Here is a 6,000-nt window from a genome sequence, read left to right on the forward strand (position 1 = left end):
TCAATTATTTAAAATTAAAACTACTTTAAGCCAAAAGTGATTAAAGGTCATTTTAACAAAAAAGTTTAGTATCTCATATATACATTAGTGTAAAAGCTATAAGAATCACCATTACATCTTTTTTCCTGCACATCAATTCAGACATTTTTAATGTGGATTGTATAGACAGTCTTCCTCAAATGGTTTTGTGATGATAAAGAATTTAAAATTCTTTATCTTCCTATTAACAAATTATTTTATTATAATTATCTTAAAAGATTCACTTGGTAATCTCAAATTATCACTTCTCATTACTTCAAAGCTTGTAGGTTGTTGACAAACTCATAGCAAACTCCTGCTTTTTCAGAAGAGTGAAACCGAGAAAGTTATAATACATTCCATTACATTTTTACAGTCTGGGATTGAAAATATGACTTCATGGGGTTTATTTCAGGGAGAAAATCTTCAATAGTATCTGTAACGCTTATTCCTTTGTCCTTGATATCATAATTTTAGAACACATCATGCTTAGTCCAACAAAAGCGCAGTTGTCCTTTCACTCCCAAGGAGCACTATTTATTTCAATTAGCTGTGGTTTTACAAGTTATTTTACAGAACATATTCTGTTCCTTATTTTCCTCAGGGGAATAATCACAAAGAAAAACAGCTTGATATTTTTATAAACACATCAGTGAATTTGTCTATCAAGTGATTTTTATCTTTTTCTCCTTCAACTGTCTCCTTGAAACTACTTACTTTTTTCAACTTTCATCTATGAGACCATTTCTAATAATCTGCCCTAATTTCCTACATGTGTATTATTGTCCTTTGAGTCACATTCACATCCAAATGTGGAAAAGCTCTTGAAAGCAGAGACCCTGTGGATAACATCCACATAGTTAAAAAAGAAAGAACACATATATATTCTTCACACTTTATAACTTAAAAAGCAATATGGATTTGCAGCACTACCCCGAGATTTTGTATTCCATGAACAAGTATCCTTTTATCATCTGTTTAGTTTCCTTTGAAAAGGTGTATAGCTATTACTCTCAGACCAATAGCATAAAATTCAAAAGATAAGATTCTCTCTCTATGAATAAAGACAAGTAGCTGGAGCTGAGGTAAGAAAGCGCCGCCCTGTGATGGGAGCCCATGTGGATCCTTACATCTTCCAGCACAGCAAACGCTCACAGCCTTCCCTGTTGGTCCTGCATTCCTGTACCACACAGTGCTTTCAGCAGTGCCATGGAGAGAAGATATGGAGCAAACCATGGTCTTTCCCAAGAAAGAAATAAACCGCAAAGAAGATAATTGGTAAGGCCGAAGACACACACAAAAACACGGAACAAAACTACACTCCGAAGGAAGAAAAAATATCCCAAACATGTAGAGAACGGCAAAAGGTGTGCAAATGCAGGTAATAGTGACCCAAAAGAAAATGGAGACAGATGAAATGGTCTAGGCTCAATACAGAGTAGTCTGAATCAAAATTAGGCATGAGAAATAACACAGGAAGATCACACAGTTGCTTTTCCCTATTAATATAAGACAAAATTAAAGGAAAACAAAGAATCCATGGGCAATCAAACCCACCTGGAAACAAGCTTCTTTACAGACCACTCCAATGAGTATTTAGCCCCAAAGCACACTGTTAAACTATACGTATTGAAAACAAAAGGAGGAAGACCGGTGCTGACAATGTTTAACATCACAGACAAGGAGCACAGCTGCTCAGGGTAAGTTCTTTGTGTTTCAATTCCTAGGACTTTAAAACCAAATATGTCTCCCATATTTTAAATTTTCTAACTCTATCTTCAATTAGTGTACATTGCTGCTTGATTCACAATTAGAGGATGAGCCAGCACTTTTTGGCCAAGTGACATAAAGTTCTGGAAATCCACGGTAATCTGCAAAAGTTGACAGAACTGAATACCTAAAATGGGAGCATCAGGCACAGATACAATACAAAAAAGTTTAGGAATCCATTTTGCAGACAGACATAACATTACAATTCCAAATCTGAAAAACAGAAGCAGGACAACAGCTTGAAATGTAAACAATTACAGAACCACCCACAACAAAGTTCACCATGTTCATGTGTTTGTTAAGGGAATATATATTCTTAGATTTAGAGCCTTCCTGCAGCTATAATGAGTGTATATATGGAAAGAAAAGTCAAGAGGCCTGTAGCACCACAATCGTGCTGCAATCTCCAAGCAGGACCCTACTGGAAGGCACGTCGGGATCCCCCCAGATCCCAGACATGCTGCAGTCAGCAGGATGTTGCACCCTGGGACACGTGGCGCCCTTTCCAAACAGCACTAAAGCCAGCAGCATTGCACCGCTTCCATCCTGCACAGCCAGCCTAATTTCCTCTGCTCTGCTCTGCCCTACCCTGCCCCATCACATCCCGGGTGGACTTGGCCTCATCATTCTGGCCAGAGCACAGTTTTCTTTCCAGCTGGTGCTGTGGGGGGTTGTATCAGCTATGACTCTTCTGGCACAATACACCAGGGGAAGGCACACAGGGAACCGCACAACGGGACCAAGAGCAGCGGAGACATCTGTGGCATTTGCTCTGTGTTGTGGGTTACATAACGCTGTGATACTCCAAAGTAGATGTTGCCTGATGACACAGCTGATGTGCTGGCAATAGCTGGATGTTCCAGAACAGGGAGCACGTTGAAAAATCAGTGGTGTAATTCTGTGTGCAAGTATACTTTTGTATGGGGCAAGAAGACAGGTAAACCTAGAAAACTGGTACAATATTGCAGCCCTATGTCATAAAAGTTTGTGGCTAAATAACAAGATTAAGGATTCAGTCCTTAATTAAAATGCAGGGATAACACATAACCAAGATGAAGAACACGTTTCCTTACTTTTCCTTGACAGCAACATTAGCCCAGACTACTTCACGCTTTGTTTGAATGGAGAAAAACATAATTAAAGTTTTAATTAGAATTGATTACAGTCCACAAACCTGAAATGGATTGTGCTGCTTGAATACTGTACCAGAAGATCTTTCAAGCGAACTGATGTTCTTAAATGAACTATGTTCTTTAAAAAGGAAAGGCACTCTGTCAAGTAATAGGGTAGTAGTGAAAACTAATGACTCCGAAAACATGTCACAAAAACAATCACTAGTAAGCACACATTCTGAAAGGGACAGTGATTACATATTTACAAAGACTGAGCTTCCATATACACTTATTTTTCTCTGTGATTAATCTGTTGCATATCATATTCTGGTTATAAAATATGTACACCTTTTCACTCTTCATAAAGAGATGGTGATACCTCTGAGATCTGAACTTTCCAATGTATAAAGGAAGAGAATGGCTATCCACAGGCACACTAATAAAAAATTGCTAAAAATATTTTGCCAGCAGAATTGTTGGGAGAAGTACCTGTATCTCTTAAACCCATCTGTTACATTAACATCTTCTGTACAAGAACACGGAATTTATTCATATATTTGGCCTTTTAATAATTAGCTACAGCTCAAATGCCCAAGTAATCACCTTTCAATTTTAATGAAAAGGGCAGGTGTTTTCATCGCCCTGTTATCTGCACGTTTCCTTGTCAGCCGAAAAGCCCGGCGGTGCAGGTAAGGCCCCTCCCCGCCTTGCTGCACTGCTCCGGGTCGCGCGGGACTCGGGAGCGCGGTACCTGAGCAGCGGCGGGAGCTCCGCCCGCTCCGGCTCCAGCTGCCCCTCGCCCGAGGAAGGCGGAGAGCCCCGTCCCACCTCCGAAAAGCCCCTGAACAGGCTCCTCCAGGGGCGGGGAAGTGGAGGGTCTGCAGTTGCGTAAGATGAACCCCCCCCTTCCCCTCCCAATCTCCGACGGTTTCTCCGCACGCCAGAGCCCGGAGCAGCCAGCCCGGGCTGGGGCAAGTCAGGGAGGTGCCGGGGGATCACCCAGCAGAGGAAAGGCTAATGGCATTGGGGACAGGATGCGAAGCTGGGGTGGGGGGAACCTTGAAAGTGGCTTCATGCAGGAAGGGGACCGCCCGGCTGGGGTGGGAGGAGGGAGGCGTTCCCTTGTGGGGGCAGTGGGGAGAGCGGGGGACTCCGGGGGGTGGGGACACCCCCGGGCGGGCGGGGGGAAGCCTCGCACCGGGGGAGCCGGCGGCACGGGCAGCCCCGCGAAGGGCAACGAGCGGCGGGGACCGAGGGACTCGCGGTGCCCGGGGACCGGGCTGTGCGGGAGGGCGGCAGTGCTGGGGACCCTCCTGGCAGCCGCCGCAGGGAAACCCGCAGCGGCCCGCACGGCGCTGAGCCGCCGTGTCCCGGGGCGGCACCCCGGGCGTCCCCGCCGCAGCTCTGGGCACCGCGCTGCCCCCACACCCCGCGGCCAGGATCCAGTCCTTCCCGGCGGGGGGCTGGAAAAGGAGGGCGAAGAAGCGCTCAGCATACCGGCAGGCGTTCCTCCCCTCGCCCCACACACACAGCACGTCTCTCCGGGAGCGTGCAGCTCATTTCCAAGCGATGCTGGCGCGCAAAGTTGCGCCGGTCGGGCAGCCCCCGCCCGCGCTCCCTCCCTCCCTCCCTCCGCGGCCGCGCACATCCCGGCCCCCGCAGAGCCCCCGCACTCCGCTCCGCTCGGGTCAGCGCGGAAATCTCCTCCCTCGCTTTCCGCCCCGGCTGCTCACGATCTGCCTCAACCTGCTCCTCCTTTTGTTTTGATCTTTGGAAATGAAATTCTCTCTCCTGCCGTCTCCTTTCCCTCCTCCTTCTCACGCCTTCGTGTGGGAGATGCCCAGGATCGCACACCAGCTTTTGTTATCTCCTCCCACCTCCATCTTCACTCCGATTGATGCCCTAGTAAATAACAGGAGCGCGGCACCTCCGCCCCGCACCTACCTCGCTCCCACCTGCAAACACCTCGCGTGTTAAATAAATTAAATGATAAAATAAAAACATCCCTTACAGGCATTAAGAAAAGCGATAAAGCGACCGCATGGATCGGGAGCACTTTTGCCTCCCCCGTGGTGTGATGATGACCTTGCGAGAGCTGGTCTGGCGCTTGGTTTCGGACGGTCTTTTTTCCCCCCCCCCCCCCCTTTTTTTTTTTTCCTCCCCTTTCCCTACTGGAAAAAAAATCACGCCCTTTTCGCTATCGCTTTTCAGAGGAACACGAACGCCAAAGACTACCGCTTCCACCAAAGCGTTTCCAAGCGCAAATTGTTACGCGACAGCTCAGCTCTTCCTTTGGATGCTGTCAGTGTTTATATCCGGATCGGTGGGGGATTCGGTCTCTCATCTCTCAAGAGTTAACCGCAAATCGCTCCGGGTACGATTTCCCTCCATCTCGCCAGTGGAACAACTCCCGCACACGGACCGCGCACACCAACTTTCCCGGTGAGGATGACCCCCGAGCGCTGAGCAGCGCCGAGGCCGCGCAGCCCTCGCCTCAGCCCCGCTGCGCCTCTATCCCGCCGCCTTCCCTGGAGCAAAAGCTCCGCGCGGGGCAGCCCGGCAGACGGTTCTCGCCCGCACCTCGCGGGTGCGGAGCCCAGAACCCCCCCCCCCCCCTTCCCCCTCCGGTCCCTCCCCGCACTTACTGCGGGCGCGGGGTCTGTCCGCGGTGCGGAGGAGGGCGCAGGGCCCGGGGTCCCGCCGCGGTGCTGGGGCCGGAGGGACACGCGGCGCCGCCTCGGTGCGCGCCCGCCGCCGCTCGCGCCGCAGCTCCTGTGCGCGCCCCCGCTCCGCCCCGCGCGCCGCCCGCCGCCGCCCCGCACTGCAGGACCGCCGCCCCGCGCGCCGCCCCGCGCTCCGAGCATGCGCGCGGGGCCGGGGAGCGCGGGCGGGAGCGGGGGAAGCCCCGGGGCGGGCGGGGCGCGGGGCCGGGACCCGCGGGGGGCGCGGGCAGAGGGGCAGAGCCCGGCGGGGGTCGGCGCTGGCACCGCGGCCGCCTCGGCCACACTCGCAGTGGAGCGCAGGCTCCCTGTGCCCGGCGTCGTCCGTGCCTTGCCCGGCGGGCTGCGCTTCGCTCGGCGGCTCCTTCGCTCCACTGGTG

General features: G+C 50.7%; 1 protein-coding gene across 2 annotated transcripts in view; it reads right to left on the bottom strand.

The window, feature by feature from the left end:
- The window catches only part of VSNL1 (visinin like 1), an 86,936-nt gene extending 81,211 nt beyond the window's left edge, over window positions 1–5,725 (bottom strand). The window contains exon 1 of one of the 2 annotated variants that reach the window (XM_032104117.1): window positions 5,546–5,725. The gene's annotated coding sequence lies outside the window, so the exon portion shown is untranslated. Of the gene's footprint in view, window positions 1–4,646; window positions 4,666–5,545 lie in introns of those variants that run through there. The other variant, XM_032104118.1, reaches the window with a different exon arrangement.
- Between the last annotated feature and the right edge of the window lie 275 nt (window positions 5,726–6,000).

Source organism: Corvus moneduloides, chromosome 3 (genome assembly GCF_009650955.1).
Source record: "Corvus moneduloides isolate bCorMon1 chromosome 3, bCorMon1.pri, whole genome shotgun sequence".
Lineage (NCBI taxonomy): Eukaryota > Metazoa > Chordata > Aves > Passeriformes > Corvidae > Corvus > Corvus moneduloides.